Source organism: Miniopterus schreibersii, assembly GCF_964146895.1.
Source record: "Miniopterus schreibersii genome assembly, chromosome: 9".
NCBI classification, from domain to species: Eukaryota; Metazoa; Chordata; class Mammalia; order Chiroptera; family Miniopteridae; genus Miniopterus; species Miniopterus schreibersii.
The window spans coordinates 3,973,424-3,991,121 of NC_138118.1; the positions used below are offsets into that span (position 1 = coordinate 3,973,424).

General features: G+C 46.9%; 1 protein-coding gene across 6 annotated transcripts in view; it reads right to left on the reverse strand.

Moving 5' to 3' along the window:
• The window catches only part of CUL1 (cullin 1), a 65,198-nt gene extending 47,783 nt beyond the window's left edge, over window positions 1-17,415 (reverse strand). Inside the window, exon 1 of one of the 6 annotated variants that reach the window (XM_081147222.1) lies at window positions 16,923-17,415. The gene's annotated coding sequence lies outside the window, so the exon portion shown is untranslated. Of the gene's footprint in view, window positions 1-16,463; window positions 16,689-16,710; window positions 16,832-16,922 lie in introns of those variants that run through there. The other 5 variants (XM_081147220.1, XM_081147219.1, XM_081147223.1 and 2 more) reach the window with 5 other exon arrangements.
• Between the last annotated feature and the right edge of the window lie 283 nt (window positions 17,416-17,698).

Consider the following 17,698-nt stretch of genomic DNA (forward strand, 5'->3'; position numbering starts at 1 on the left):
CATGCCTAGGTTGCCGGTTTGATCCCCGGTTGGGGCGTGTACAGAAGGCAACTAACTGATGTTCTTACACAGGTGTTCTTCCTCCCCACCATCTCTCTCTCTCTCAGAATCAATAAGCGTGTCCTCGGGCAAGGATTAAAACAGGAAAAGAGAAAACGAAGCATGGATGCATGCTCATGCTCCAGCATGGATGGCCCTCCAGAACATTACACTTGTGATAGCCAGACGCAAAGACCACATATCACATGCTTCCATTTATCACACGAAGTCTATAGAACAGGCGAACTGCAGACAGGAAGGAGATTAGTGCTTGGCTGGAGTGGGGGTGGAGGGACCACGAGCAGGCACAAGGGATCTTCTGGGGGGGTAGAAACGTTCTGAAACTGAACTTTGATGGCTGCACAACTCTAACTTTATACTAAAAATCACTTAATTATACACTTAAAACTAGTGAATTTTACTGTATGTGAATTATACACCAATAAAGTTGTTAAGGAAATAAACCAGCTTTAAAGAGGCTAGCTATATCCCAGCCGGGCGTGGCTCAGCAGTTGAGCATCGACCTAGGATCCAGGTGATCGGGGTTCGATTCCTGGTCAGGGCACATGCCTGGGTTGCAGGCTAGGCAGCCGATCAATGACTCTCTCACCACTGATGCTTCTATCTCTCTCTCTCCCCCCCTCCTTTCCTCTCTCTGAAATCAATAGATATGTTTAGAAAAAAATAAAGGCTAGCTATAAACCTATATGGGTCAAATTCAGGTCATTCACAGAAAGACATGCATCTCTACAAAATGACTAGTTCTGCATATGAAGGACCTTAGCAAGAAAGGCAGTGGTATCAAGCATTCTATTGCAAAGAAACTTTAAGAGCTGCTACCTAAGATGTTTCCAATAGAGGGGGGCTCGTACTCTCCTGCAACATATATAAACAAGGGGCAACATAATTTAGAAGACTTACCTGAAGCTACCAGAGCTGTTGGGTGGCATATATGATTTACCGCCATATTAAAGGTACAGAAAAAATTGCAATACAGTTCCGAGGGTCTGAGATCCCAGGCTGAATGATCAAAAAGGCCTTAGGAACATTTGTCGGAGAGCTCTGGGATGACAGTGAAATTAACCGGGAGGCTATCAGGGTCAAGATTCTGGCTCAACTTAAATGCACAGCAATGGGAAAAGGCCAGGTGCTTAAAACCATACCCAGTAGGACTTATGTCAGCGAGTGGATGGGATGTGGGTGGCACAGGTAAGGAACAAGTTAAGGATGACAAGGGCTGTCTTTCAAACCTGTACTTTCAAACCTCCGAAAACTTACCTCTGGGTTCCAGAATTTCACAGAGAGTACATTAAAAATTCAAAACAACTTAACAATTGCTGGTGGCAATGCTGATGCATTTACCCTTTGACCCAGCAATCTCACTTCTAGGAGTCTCTCTCTCCCCAAAATAAACTGGCCCAAAACCACAAGTAATAAACTCAAGCTGAGTCACTGCAAAGACCGGAAATCAACCCAAAACCCATCGAGAGGGGAGAGAAGGGCTGAATTATGTGTATCCACACAATGAAGCATTGTGCAGTTACAGAAAGGAGTCAAGATGACCCTCACTCACCGATGATATGATAATGCAGTGACTCCATAGTGGACACACTGAGCAGCAGGTTCCTTTTGTGTGAGGGGTGGGTAATCCAAACACATAGTACAGCTACGTTTTTCTTTTCAAAAAGAACAAAATGGGAGTATAAACCGAAAACTAAAAATGGTTACCTGCCTATGGGGGAGGGAAGAGACAGGGTGGAGGAGCTGCGTTGAAGGGGGACTCCAGTGGGGGTCCATGAAAGGAATCCAGGGGGTTGTGAATGCAGATGGGGGGGAATCACACCTTAATTTTCACTAACCTCTTACAAATGACCTCTCCAACCATGAATGAAGGCTACAAAGCACACTTAGCAGCACCTGACTTGGCCACCACGAAATTGCAGGTGTCTGAGTTTCTCTGTGACAGCTATTCCCAGTACCATTTATGCTCAGCAATGCGTTGAAAGTAGTCAGTATAAAACCCACTCTAGATCTTAAATAGGTAATATGTTAAATGTGCTAACATATAATTCTCAAAGGTCGACATGTTTGCTGTACTTTATTTGACATCTTCTATGGTTAAAAAAAAGCGAATATTACACTGTAAGAGCTATAAAAACATCTGTGAGCCATATTTAGCAAACAGGATCTTGACCAATTAGTTGTGCCCTCTGCTTTAGGGAACACCTGGCAACACGGTAATAAGTACGAACTCACAACCAAAATGTCATGGGCAGTTCTGGGTTAAATGGTGATCATCCAGACCTGGGGTGGGGAACCTTTTTTTCTGCCAAGGGCCATTTGGATATTTATAACATCACCATGGGCCATACAAAATTATCAACTTAAAAATTAGCTATGAAAAAAGCTCCTAGATTTATTGAATTTTGAATCTTGCCTGCAGTTGCCTAGACAGAGCCAGACCAAATGATTTCTCGGGTCCGATCCCAAAAGACACATCTGATAAAGTACTGTTAGCCAAAAATATATAAAGAACTCTTAAAACTCAATGAGAAAAACCATGTGATTAAAAGGGGGGGGGGCAAGAGGGCACAGAGGGGATAAATGGTGATGGAAAAATAAAATAAAAATACATATCTGGTACAGTCACTTAGTTCTTACAAAACTAAAATACTCTTACCATATGACCTTGTAATCATTTAGGAAAAATTTTAAACACTTTTTGTAAAAAATATATATATTTTATCATTCACACAATCCAGCAATTATGCTCCCCGGTATTTACCCAAATGAACTGAAAATATGTCCACAAAAAATATGCACATGGTGTTTATAGCAGCTCTCTTCATAATTGCTTAAACTTACAAGAAACCAAGGTGTCCTTAAGTAGGTGAGTGGATAACTGTGGTAGACCCAGACAGTGGAATATTACTAAGCACTAAAAAGAAACTAGCTTTCAAGCAATGTAAAGACACAGAGGAAACTTAAAGACCTATTACTAAATTGAAGAAACCAATCTAATAAGGCTATGTACTGTATAATGCCAACTATATGACATCTGGAAAAGTCAAAACTATGGAGACAAAAAAAAAGGTCAATGGTTGCCAGGGGTTTGAGGGAGGGAAGATAAATACAGAGCAGAGAATATTCAGGGCAGTGAAACTATATTCTGTATGGTATCATAACGATGGATCAGTGTCGTTATACACTTGTCCAAACCCACAGAATGTACACCCAGTGAACCCGGAAGTAAACTATGGACTTCGGGTGCTTATGATGTGTCTATGAGTCATCCATCGTAACATGTACCACTCTGTTACAATGTGTTGATAACGTGGGAGGCTGTGTATGTGGGGGTGCAGGGGGTACATGGGAAATCTGTCCTTTTAATTTCGCTGCAAACCTACAATTTAAAAAATCCAGTCTTTAAAAAAAGTTACAGAGGCTTAGTTTTTGATTTTTATATTTTGCTCATGAAATACACTTGTATTTTATAACTTAAAAAATATGAGTATACAAAAAGCTAGTATTGAATATCAAATAGTGTATTTTCTTATTTTTCTTAATTCAAAGTTAGGTTGTTTTGCTAATTATTGCTATTTGAGTAATGGGTGTTTTAATAAGTGGACTTTGCATTTATACCTTATACTATAGAAAAGGAAATACATAAAATAATTAAAGGTTCTCTGTAAACAGAACATGTGGCTCTGGGACTTTCAGGCTGCAGAGAAGCAGTATTGACTTGTGAGCTCTGTTCTGTGGCTGGAGGGCAGGGGCCTAATTCACAGCTGAGTCCTCAGCATCAAACAGTGCCTCGGCACACTTCAGGGGCTCCAGAAATATTGATGAGTTCACTACTCCGAATATTTAGGGGACATACCTAATTCTCTGATACTAAAAAACCCAAAACCCCCACTCAGCCCATCAGCCAGCATACAGGAACATGCTGAAACATGGTTAATTACATGTCATTTTATTTCTACCAGCACAGTAACAGTACTGAGAAAAATGGAGGGAAGTAAGACATTTACATTACTATGAAATTTAAGAAAAATATAATTACTCAAACAAGCCATACAAACTGTAAAACTTATGGCTTTAAAAAATTAAGAAACACAGCCAGGACCCTCCATTCTGGGTAGGATAAGAACAAATGCATTTAAAGCTTCAGTTTAGTTTTTTCTATGCATCTCCCACTCTCTAAAATCCGGCGGAGTTTTGAAATTAGTAGGCCCTCAAACTTATGCTGAACAAATTAATACAGCTGCCTTCCACTGGAGATCTATATTTGTCCTTCTAATTATATAACAGAGAAACATGTTAATCCAACTCATTCCCCCAAACACACACAATTTTATAATTAGGAGAAATTTCATTAAGTATGGAATTTTCTATGAACATCTTAGTATTAGGAAATTATTTTCATTCTTTTAGACTTGGTACATGAACAATTAATAGAAGAGGGTAATTTTAAATCCTAAAACCCACATACAAGCACTCAGAGTCTTAAATATTGTTCAATTCATAACCGATTCCTAATTCAGTCAGCATATCTTTCTGATTAATTAGAACGTGACTTTCAAGTAGGGTAACAAGCATCACTGGTAAACATGCTTTCAGAATGTAGTATTTTACAGATGCGAGAGATGGTTTATCCACATAAATTACTTTTAACTACTAAGGACAAAACTTCAGGTATCAGTTTCAGCACGACGCTTTTATGAACACATTTCTTCAACCGTCTAGCTCGGTGCTTACATATACTTTATCACCAAGCAGTTTCATTCACGTTACAAGGAAAAATGGTATTAGATTTGATCCTGATCATCTACACTACGTATGTTTTTCAAATTGAGACCTGCAACCCATTAATGCGTGGGCCATGACAGTGACTCAGTAGATGACAATGGAGCTTTTCAAACTGAAACAGAAAGGAGAGCTCATAGAACGTAGGGTGAATGTTCTTCAGTGAGTCTCTGATTTCAGTTATGTCTGTGTGTATATGGGATCATCCTACAAAACACATTTCTTACTGTACAAACAATTCAAGAAGCATGGAGCCACATGACACAGTGACATGACCATTTCAAATGGGGATGTTTGTAGGACTTCAAAGTTCTGGGTCCACAACTTAGGGGCTTCCTCCCCTTTGTTCCTATAATTGGCTGTAATGGGGATAACAGTACCTGTCTTCTGAGGTTGCTGCGACAGATGAGTTAGGTAAATAAAATGTTTAGAAGAGTACCTGACACATGGCAAGCACTTGCTACTATTCACATTAACACTTTTACAAGGTTTTTCAGATGTCCCTAAATTTCTAACATGGCATTTAAATAACAAAACTTCAGGGGGAAAATGTCAAAATAAGCATGCTTCTAAAAGTCAAAATGAAGTAAATTAATGTTAACTGAAAATTTCACAATTCCCTTGATACCTGATACCAGGGCCAGTACTTCCTCCCAATTCCCACTGAAGGACACCTCCAATCAGGAGGGGGAGCTTTGTATTCTGATGTACCTGGGATCCCAGCCAGGGGCACTTGCTCAAAGTTCCAATTTTCTCTTAAAATTCACCTGAGTCTTTCATTCTACCACAGAATCCATTTGGTTTAACAGAGTGCTTTAAAATGCCAGCTTGAATATGTTTCCCACCGATCTTCTAGTTAACGCAGGAGCTGCTGCCATGTGGGAACCCCTGGGTCTGGAACACCCGTGACTGAAGAGCTTACGGGGTTCACCAGCATCCAGTGTGGGTTTTGAGGTTACAGCACTCTACAGGCCCAGACGAACAGATTCACAATTACAAAGAGCAAGTCGCTTTTCCCTCCTGAGACGACAGGATGCTGGTGACGCAGGAAACATGCTAAGGCCACTGAGGGTAGAAACTTAGGTGTGCACCTTCAGTGGGGAGGCACAATCACAGGCCATGCAGGTGGCGAGGTGCAGGCAGGAGGACTGCCTGGGAAAGGCAGCATTATCCTCCTACAAAGGCTGGATCACCCATTTCAATGAAATGAGCTGCAACACAGTGCCCACAATTCCGTTCAACTTTCCTCCACCTTTCCTGGGCGTGTGTGGGGAAGTCTGCCCACAGGTGGTGGGTGCTAGGCCTCAAGGTAGCATCTGCTAACTAAGATGTGGAAAGCTACTGCATCTCCAAGGGAAGACGACGTTATTCACCCAATCCAGGGTTCAAGCCTTCTCATTACCTTTCTTTCCAGGAACACAAATAAATTAACCCTAAGTTCAAAAACTCTGATCAGCAACTTTCCCCACCTGAGTGACCTTTCACAGACACTTCCCATTTCACTACAAAGTGGTTTAAAAGGATACTGTCCTCCCCACACCATGCTCCTTTTCTGATTTTGAGCTTTTACAGTTTTCATTTGTTTTGAATACAATTTACCAATTTATTCTCTCTTCTGAAGGTACCAAGGGAAACCAAGCGGCATCCTCCTTTAGGTGGATGGACAATGGTCCTGACTACTCGGGGTCACAATGAGCTTGCTGCCTGCCACCCACTGCCCCTGCGGGTCCAGCTGCCAGAGCTCTGCACCCCCGCCTTCAGAACTCATGCTCAGCACGGTACTTGATAAAAAGCGTCTTGTTGCAAATGTCCTTACCAGCTGCTATCACATTACATACTTGCAAATTTAGTATTTTCAGACATTATACACTTCGGAGAAAAGGTATGAGGCACAGAATACACAAATGTGTGTTTACACCTGGGCTCGGGGTCAATCGAGAATCATTAGATGCAGTCTCTCAATCACGTGAGCACACCTTCTGCGCCCATGAAAACAGGCCATTTGGGAACAACCTTCAGGAGGTTTCCTGGAGGCAGGAGGGGGCCTTTAAAAAATGTCCTCCCCACTCTGACTCCGAATAACCTGCCGTACCTACGACAGGGGAAACCTGATAGAACCTGCAGCACTAGCTTCAGCTCAGAAGGTGAGTCTACCGCACTCAAGCTTCTAGCACTTTTACCTGAGGTCTTTCACTGAACGGCTCCCATGGACACAGAGAATAATGCGGGCAGGGAGTGGGAGTGCGGAGGCGGGGGCCAAAGGAGGGGGAAAAGGGACATCTTTAATACTTTCAACAATAAAGATATTTTAAAAAATAATAAAAAAATACAATATTAAAAATTAATAAAATCAAATCACAGTTCACTACAACTATCAAGGGAGCCTACTCTCCTAGTTATACACACACACACACACACACACACACACACACACACTCTCTCTCTCTCTCTCTCTCTCTCTCTCTCTCTCTCTCTCACACTCACTCTCTGCTATGCGGCTACCATAAAAAGCAATGTGGACGTTCATCTTACCGCCACATCCACACTTTCATAAGGAAACGTTAGTGTAACATACGGTTTGTTGGTTTTAATCTGTGACTTTTTAATCACAGATGCTTTCCATAAGCCAGCCTATCAAGAGAAAATTTCTACATTTATCATTTATTATAGGTAAGTAAAACCTCAGAGTTAACAGAACTTCCCCAAATTGGTTTGCTTTACTGAAATTTCCTTCAATTGTATTCCCAGTTTGAAGAACCGGGACAGGACAAATGGCCAAGACCAACACACAGCCACCGCCAAGTGAGCCGCACAGCAGGCTAGGACTGAGCAGAGTTTCCTGAGCCTAAGGGCATGGGGTAGGTTGTGTGGTCAAGGACTGGGAGCAGAGCCCACTCTACCAAATAGTGGTGACTCAAATACCCACTGGGGACAGACTTTGTAGTCACGGAAGCCACGACAAATCCCAAATACAGGTGACATGAGGATATAAGGGCTATGTGAAGCTGGGGGCTCAGCTGAAGGACCAGGAGCCAAAAGAAAACTGAAAACCCCAAATGAAATAAACTAGAACAGAGAATCCAGTCAAAGACATATCTCCTGAACACCCATAAACAGGAGAAAAGGCAGAACCAAAGAGCAAAGTGTTCTCCATAGAAGCTAATGCAACAGACCATTCAAGAAAAGGAGGGTAGCCTGGCCCAGAAGTTTGGAAAATGCTGCATCCTACACCCCTCAAGCAGCCAAAATGCTCTAGAAAACAGACCTGATTCCGTTAGAGCTAGAAATGCAGAGAAAAAAGTTATCGGGACAGGATCTAAGAGAACCTTTGAGAGCAGGAAAGTCTGAGTTTCAACAGACTAAAGGCTTTTCAAACTCAGGTGGGTTAGATTTTTAAAGAAAAAAAGAATATGAAATAGTACCTCTGTAGTTAATGTGACAAATGAGTATTTCCGAGGTTTAAAAAGTAGGCTAACACATGACACCACCAAAAAAACGCGAATGACTCAGGCTTTGATTCTGCTGCTGCTCCCGAGTCCTGGATTAATGTTGATCCATGTGCTCTAAATTTGTTTTAGATCCTTCTTGCAATAGCATTTACGATTCAGATTTAAACAGGGAACACAGTGAAGCATGTCCTTTCTAGACTAGACCTATTACCTCTACTCATTAGGATCCCATACTCCCAAAGAACACTAGTGTTTCAAGATGCTAATCGGCACCCCACCAAAGACGGGGGAAAGACGAACACAGCAGTTTGCTATACGCATCTCTACTGCAAGTCACTAACTGTTCATATTCTACGGCTCTAAAATCAGTATGTGCTCCTCAAAACAAAATCCATTCTTAAATTCGGGAGTAGGGTTTTCTTCCCTCAAAGGCTATTTTTAAATTGAGGACAACCTTATATCCATACATATGCCCACCCTATATATACATACACAGTGTAAGATATAGAGATATATAGGCAAATTAACATATTAAAGGCTCCTAATGTAGCATTTCCTAAACTTATTTATTCACAGCTCTCCCCTCCCACTCCTATGCCTTACACGGCACGGAACATAGGGCAAACACTGCTTGGCACAGATAAGTAAAAACACTGAAAATGCAGCGACATGTGGGGTGCTACAGCTGAGCTCCTTAGTGAAGGGACTCAGAACAGGCCTCCCGGGATGTGCCACTCTGGCATGTGGACTACTTTGAGCTGAAGGCAATCAGGACTCTGCCAGCTCATGAGAAACTTCTCTCTCTCCCTTAAACAATTTAAGTTTGGGGCCTTGCCCATAATAAGAGTTATCACCAGAAATAACTTTTTATGACCTATCAACAGGGCAGGGTAACATCTACGTAATTACTGAACATCTGTTCTTATCACCCTGCGAGTGCCCTTCCTCCCTCGGAAGCCCAGGGTGCCTTCCTCATCTGTTGCTCAGAATGCCATACACAACTCGTGCTAACTTTCTGCTTCTGAACCCTCACACGTTGGAGTCTCCGACTCTCTCATATATGCGGGGTTCCCATACATAGGTATGTAATTAGATTTGTTATTTTCTCTTGTTAATCTGTCACATGTCAATTTAATTAGGGTAGAAGTAGAATTTGTTCCTCCCCTTCCCCTGAATTATAAAAATAATAGTAACCAAAACAAACATTTCATAATGGCCAAAGTGATTACAGGCATAATATGCTTCACCAGTTAGGCCCCCACTAAACCCAGCCCAACCCCACCCCATGCAGGGCAGTCACCCACACACGTTTACAAGAGGACCAGCTAACGGGAAAACTGCTCAACAGGCTTAGTGTCTTCTGCATCCCTGAGCCTTCCTTTTGTCAAACAGAAGCCCCTCTGATTTTGGGAGTCTCTATCCGACAACCGTTAGTAAAACATCCCTGCACCCGTGTCCAAAGTGAGGCATCTGCAAGAAGCCAGCTGAGGCGGGCAGCTCCCAAATCACCGTCGCGTGTTCAGCCTGGCCTGTGGCACATACTAAGTGCTGAATAAATGGTGGAATCGCATGTAGGGTGAACCTGTAAGTAAATCTTGTATGGATCTTACATCTGTAAGCTGGGAGAAGTGAGGAGAAACCACTCTTGGACTTTTTCTTCTCCACTCTCCTCCAAACCAAGCGCTTCCTAGTTCTCCAGCGTGAGCTCAGGGCTCGGGGAGGGAAAGAGCTGGGCCTGGAACTCTACTCCTGGGGCTCCGCTTGGCAACAACACGTGTGTGGGCTGCGCTGGTCTGTCACCCCCATCCGGGGGTGACCACAGCAGGCCTCTTCCACCCTGCAGGGAGGGGGCTGAGCGCTCTGGCCTTGCTCCCAGGCCGACTTCTGGTGCTTTCCAGGCACGCTTAACTATTTTAGTTATTACACACTTAACTAATTCTGACATAGTAAAGGTATTTTCCCCCTGGCATTTGCTGACACATTTCTGTGCACCTACTTTCTCATAATTCCAACAGTATCCCTAATTTGTGCCATTTAGAAGACATTGCTTAGATCAACAGCAACCTTTCAATTTTCAAAGCTATAGCACAAACTGTGATAAAAGAATTTATTTTATTTTTTAAGCAAATGTATGTTCTTAAGCATAATGACAACAGGTTTAAACATTCAATTTTAAAAATACACCTCATATAAAAATTATTCAGTGACAGGTGAACCACCTGCTGCTGACCCCCAGTCTCTCAATCTCTACACAGAGTCAACCACTGTTACTATTTCTTGCTATTATTCTAGAAATCATTGGTGTATATACGTATGTGTGTGTAATTAAATATATACACAGTCCTTCCTCATACAAGTGAAAGCTGCCCTACCTTGCTATCTCCACATAATATATTTTGAATATTTTTTCTTATCACTTCCTAAAGATTTGCTTCATTGTTTTAGCACCTGCATATTATTCTAATTTAAGAGCATGTCATATCTTCTTGGGGTGGTGAACAAACAATATATAGATGACGTTTAGAACTGTACACCTGAAACCTATATAATTTCATTAACCAATGTCACCCCAATAAACCCAATAAAGAGGAAAAATAAAATAAAATAAAATAAAAATACACCTATCATATCACAAGAGTTGTGAAGGAGCAAAAAGGGACAACAGGAAGTTCACAATACCACTGAGGAAAGGAAACTTCCATGTGAAAACGGTTCATCAGTACACAGTCCACTATTATAATTTCATCAAATACCAAATACCCAAGTGTGAGTGCCTTTCACAAGATTAAGACAGCTTCATGGAGGGCATGAAGTGTGAGGGCACGGGTAGTTGAAGGATTAAGATATGAGGGAAAGAATGGGAGATTAGACCAGCAAAGGAGAAAGCAGCTGAGGAAATACAGCCCTCCAGGAGTCAGATCTTCACCCCTGCACAGACGGACGGACGGGGACAGATCTGGAAAGGAGCCTGCAAACGAAGCGAACACCAGGTGACTGCGGCATTAAACTAAGCGGAAACATCTTGCCACCAAGTAGGCCCACAGCTTCCACTGCCCCCCCTTTGGTTTTTATAAACTAATCCACTGTATTATAAAGACGCGTGCACTGCAGAAAACTGAACGAGAAAAAGAATAAACTAAAAATGACCCATAACTCCATGGCTCAGAGATAATCATTATTAACATTTTGGTTTATTATCTTTTTTTAAAATGCATTCACACCAAAAAAAAATACAAAAAATTGTACATTATATGTGCTGTGTAGCACGTTTTTGTCATTTTATATTCACTGCATATTCATTATGTACAGTATTGGAGAAATGCAAAGACTTATCTGAACAATGCTAAAACAATCATCCTTCCTAGCAAAACACTGAAAACGAATGCTTAGTGAGAGGGCATCAGTTAAACCGCGAGCCCAGGACAGAATATTAATCTACTTGTCATTTTTTATATTTTCACAGACTAAATCCTTAGAAGTAGATTAGCTATTCCAAAGTGCATGCATATTTTATAAGCTTTTGTTACATATTTCTCAGAAAAATCATACTACATTATACTCTTTCTAGCAACGTATAAGTAGGCTCATTTCTCTGCACCTTCACCAGAAGGGGCTGATTTTTTTAATGTATGCCCAATTTTTTTAAAAGACAGTATAAGACAGTATCTCACTGATTTGCATTTCTGGGACGACTGCTAGTGAAGCTGAAATTTTTTCCATGTTTCCTGCTCCCTCTTTTATAAGCTAACTAGAGCAAGGAAAGTAAACTTGCTTGTAAGTTACAATATTTTTCTGAGCTTGCCATTTGCCTTTGAAGTCTATTTATGGCATTTTAACATACAGAAGTTTATTTATTTTAAAGTAAGCAAACGAATAATTTCTTTCCCAGTTCCTACTTTTGGTGTGACGTTCCAAGAGGCTTTCTCCATCCTGCGATCATCTGTATTATCTTTCGGGTGTTAAATTTTTTTTTTGAAAAAATATTTTAAAAGAACAAAGCTCACCACCCTGAAATTACAATCATTTTTATGACTTTAAATGTGTTCACCAATGCATACATACACATTTTATGCACATACATTTTAAATGGCTGCATACATTTCATATGTTTTCCAAAGCATGCTCTGAAACAGGCCTTTTAAAACACTGCAGCTTGTTAGATCTGAACAGTCTTAAATGGTTTTACAAACCTCACACCCAACTTAACAGTCCCACAGTTCCAGAGCTGTTCATTTCTATCCCAGTTACTCTCCTCCACTGTACACCAGTCACTGAAAGACCAAGACTAAGCTCATTCTTGGTAGTCGCCCAACCTCTGCATAACAAATGTCATAATTATCAGCGGCCAGTGTCCATCCTTAGAGCATGTTCACTTCGATTGTTCCTCCTGTTCCCCTTCACACAAACCCCGGGCTTAGGGAGAGCCTGGTTTCAAGCTGGGGTTCCGGCCTCCCTGTGTCCTACTGCAACTCAGGCTTTACCACCTACTAGCTCTGACCCTAACCACTCAAAGCCGTTTCTTAACCGACATGCTCTAAGGTGGACCAAACAACAGTACCCACACTTCATGGACTTGGTAGAGGTTTTAAGTAAGAGGAACAAAGTAGGAGTTACATGAATGTTGATGTGGGAGCGTGTTAAGGCACTGGGACAGACATGCACCACACAGTCCATGACCTAAAGGTGTGTCTAGTGGCAGAAATCACGAAGTCCAATCCAAGGGTTAAGTACCGGGACAGTGACCCAGACAGGGACTCATGGGATCCCAGGGAAGTCTCCTAGCCTGGGATGGGACGGGACGGGACTGGGGTAGGGGCTGAGCTGAGCCTTTTAAAGGAGCAGGTGACAGGAAGGGGACATGGCACTCCAGACAGAGGAGACCTGAGTAAAAACAGAGGAGAGGGCAGCATGGGAACTTCTGGGAACTGGGGCTGCCGTGATGTTGCAGCCTGGAGTGGGAGCATGGGAGGGGACTCTGCTCCCTCATCCAAGTTTCTTTTCCCCAGGGAAAAAACTTAATTGACGGTCAAACCTGGGCATCACAACTCTGCTTTCCAAACATGAATAATATTATGCTTTATAGGACATTTTTCCAAATGCTGTTAAAAGCTACGATATGCCATGGAGTTCACGTGCATTGAGGGCCTATAAAGAAATCTTGAACAGTGTCAACTAAACAAACTGTCTCATTTTCCAAATGATGAAATGAACACCCAGCAAAATTAAGCTCAAACTAGATCCCACATCTTCTCAAAGCAAAACGTTCTATGCCTAAGCAAAAATAGCATGCAGCTTTTTTAGAAGCCAGAAAACAGGTGTGGATAAAAGCTTAAAAAACATAACATTGTTATAATAATTATCTTGTTTATAGTGTACATTAAATGTGTATATTACAAGCAGAGAGCTTAAAGCCCTCAGTGATAGAGCAAACCTAAGGTTTCATTTAAATTTTATTTATTCTTCATTTAACATTCGCTTCTCAGTTTTGAAAAGCAAATAAAAAACACATCTCTGAGAAACCACCAGGTATCAAGGAAAGCAAGGTAAGTTTCAAATTGGTCCTTAAAAATGGTACTCTCTTTTCTCTATACATATCTAAACGACAAGTTCAAAACTGGCCCCCCAAAGACGTTTTATTCCAGGCTGACTCGGTTGCTAAGGCTTTGGGGCCCATGGTGGGCTGACATGCCAAAGAATAAAAACACAGGCACATTCCCAAGAGTCTGGGCCCTAATTTTTCATCTGAAGAGTGGAAAACAACAACTCAATTTCAAGCACATCCATTTTAACCCTCCGTGCTGAAAGAAAGGCACACCACGCCTGCTGGGTGTGCTGGGCGAGAACTGCTGATACTAGGCCCTCCAGGACCCAAGAATGGTGGCTCCCTTAGACTTGTCACATAGGACTCTGGTGCCACCAATGGGTTTTCCTCACCTCTCCCTCCAACAGGAACAGGCCTCAGCCACCCAACAGCTTCGTTTTAAAAGCAAGGCTGCAATATTTAACTGCTGAAAAGACCCCAATCTTGTTTCAAAAAGTCAAATCAAATCTACACCTTAAAGCTAGTTTTGAGGGGGGAAAAAAAGCAAAGTTTCACAACTGGTTTTCTTGGCATCTTCCAGGATTGCCACAGCTAAAGAAAACCTGGGCATTTGCCTGTGGGGCCCCGCATGAGATATGGGGTGCTGTAATAACAAGCACAATAAAGCTTGTATTCTTACCCACTGGGAGTGCAGTGACTGTTTTCTGCAGCCAAAATCAGAAGCGGTCAAACACTAGGTCAAAATTATTCCAGGAGGTTTATTTATTAAAAAATCACAACTGAGGTACCCATGACCAAGGCAGGGGTGCAAAAATAAGGAAGGACTGTCCCCTCCTTTCAAGGAATTCACCGCCTGAAATGCCTGGGAAAGGAGGCTGTGCTGAAATCAAGATGAAATTAATTACCTCTGGAAGACAGGTCAGTAAGAGGCAAGAGCTAAGCAAACTGCAGCCAGCTCAGGCCTCGCCTGCCCTGGGTCCTCCTGATGGCATATTAGGAACACGGGGGGGGGGCGGGGGGGGACACACGCGCCTCGCAGGGCTCCGAGCTTGTGGCGGGTGGACTTCACAAACCGGCGAAAAATCCTAATACAGCTAAAGTTTTCCCCCCACCTCTTTAGCAAAGTACTTTTTTTTAAAAAGGTGACACCCATAAGAAAAAAAAAAAGTTTAACAGTCTTAGAGAATAATTCAGCCACCCCTCTAGGTTAACGAGCACTCTCCTGAAACCTCCAAAAATGGGCATAATAGAGTTAAAGGGAGCCGGTCCTGGGTTTGCCGGGCTTCCAAATTTGAAATGCGAAGCAACTGTGCCCAATTACCACGAGAAGCAGCAAACGGTAAAAATGTTTCGGTGTTTTGTTTTTGTTTTTTTTTCCAAACAAAATATTTTTCTCATACCCAACAACTTTCTAAACACACAGACAAAATTCTCTCTAACCCAGTTTTTTTCCCTAAACAAAATAACCCTACCCCCTGACCCTACAAGAACCCACAAACTGCCCCGGGTTCGAGCCCGCCGGCTAGACGGGGCGCCCACAAAATGGAGCGAACGAGACGCCGCGCGCATCTGCCCGGGCCGCGGGGCGCCCAGCAGCTCGGCCTCCTCCAAACACCGGCGGCCGCGCTCGCCGCGCCCCTCGCCGGGGCCGTTTGAACGCGGCCGCGCGGGAAGGGCCGCCGCGGCGCAGACTCGCCCGAGGGGAGCCGAGGTGCCTCCGCGCCCGCGCCCCGGCCGCCGGCCCGGGCCGCGCGCTGGAAGCGACGGCGGCCCTCCAATCGGAAGGCAGGACCCGGTTTCGGGCAGAGAGCTGGCCGCGGAGGAAAACCCCTGACTGCGGGGATTCGCCTCCGGGGGCGCTCACAAAGCCTCCGCGCCTCCGGACCGTCGCCCTGGCCGCGGCCCGCAACGTCCCCCGGTGGCGGGGCGGCCCCGGGGCCGCGCGCGGTTACCTGCGGGGTCAGCGCGCGCTCCCGCGGGGCGCAGGGTCGGGGGCGGGCCGAGGCGGCGGCGCAGGCCCGGCCCGACTCGCGGGCGCCGGCGGCTCCGGCCCGTCCCGCCGCCGCACTCGCATCCCCGCCGCCCCCCGCCCCCCGGGGCCCGCTCCCCGGGGGACACCGAGCCAAAGGGCGGCTGTTAGCGAATAATAGCGCCCCGCACCGTCGCCACAATGCCGGCGGGGCACCGGAAGGCAGGGCGGCCGGCGCCCCGCGCTCGCGGGCGAGCACGAGTCGGGCGGGAGCGGCCCCGAGGGGCGCGGGGGGAAGGGCACGAGGCCGGCGTCCCGCGGGGTCGCCGCGCGGGGGGCGCGGGCGAGGCGCGCGCGGCCGAGCGGCCCCAGCGCCGTCCCCACAAGGCCGCCGCCCCGCGCGCGATGAATCGGGCTTTTTTCCCCGGCGCTCGGTCCAGGCCCGGCCGCCCCGCGCCCGCGGTGACTCAGGCCCGCGCCGCTCGCTCCCCTCCCGCCCACGAGCCCCCGGCCCCGCCGCCATTCCGCCCGGCCCGGCCCCGTGGCTCAGGCCTCGGCCGGCGCCTGGGCTCGGCCGCCGCGGGCCTCGTCACTGCGACACAGCGGCTCCGGCCAGGCCTGCGCCGCCTCCCCTCGGCCCCGGCGCCGCCACACTCACCCGCATTTCCCGGCTGCCGAAAGGGCTCCGGCGACGTCCCCGAGCCCGGGCCCCGGTTAAATCCCCGTCCCGCCAAGGTCTGGCTGCGTCCCTCCGCCGCCGGGGCCGCCCCGCCTGGAGCTGCGTGCGACACGGCCCCCGCCTCCTCCCCCGGCCCGCCCGCCCGCCGGCCCTCCTCCCGCCGCCCGCACCACGCAACCTCCGCCCTCTCGCCTTCCCTCCGCCGCTCCCCGCCCTCCCGGCTCACCGGCTCCGGCCGCCGCGGGGACGGGCGCGTGGGGGAGGGTCGGGACGCACCGCCGGCCGCGTCCGGGGCGGGGGAGCCGGGAAACCGCCGCCGCCATCGCCCCACCGGCCCGAGCGCGGGGGTGGGGGCCCGGAAACGGCCGCCCGCCGCGCCCCCCGCGCCCCCCGGCCCGGGGTCCCCCGCCGCCCGGCCCCGGCCCGCCTGGTTCCTACCTGAAGGCCGGGCCCAGCCCCGCGCCGTCCCGGGCGGGCGCTCCGGCTCTTCCTCCGGGTTTTACAGCCTCCCTCGGCTCCGGGCCGCCTCCCGGACCCGGCTTCCCGCCACTTCAGGCCCCACGAGGAGGGGTCACCTTTTCAGGTGGCGGGCCACCAGCCTGGGCAGAAAGTGCCCCGAACACAGTTCAGGAGAGAGTCGCCCGGCCCCTCCTGCCCCTCTCCGGCGCGCACACGCCGCACACGGCCCGAACCGACATGGAACCCGGCTGCGCCCAATCACCGCGCCGCCCGGGCCGCGGGAAGGCAGGCGCAGACCTGAGAGGCAGACGGGCCGCCCCGAGCCCCGGCGCCCCGGCGCCCCTGCAGGCCTGAGCAACCAGCACCTGGAAGCACTGCACCCCTGCACCCCTGAGCAGCCAGCACCTGGAAGCCCTGCACCCCTGCACCCCTGAGCAACCAGCACCTGGAAGCCCTGCACCACTGCAGGCCTGAGCAGCCAGCACCTGGAAGCCCTGCACCCCTGCAGGCCTGAGCAACCAGCACCTGGAAGCCCTGCACCCCTGCAGGCCTGAGCAGCCAGCACCTGGAAGCCCCTGCGCCCCTGCAGGCCTGAGCAACCAGCACCTGGAAGCCCCTGCGCCCCTGCAGGCCTGAGCAACCAGCACCTGGAAGCCCTTGCACCCCTGCAGACCTGAGCAACCAGCACCTGGAAGCCCCTGCACCCTTGAGCAACCAGCACCTGGAAGCCCCTGCACCCCTGCAGGCCTGAGCAA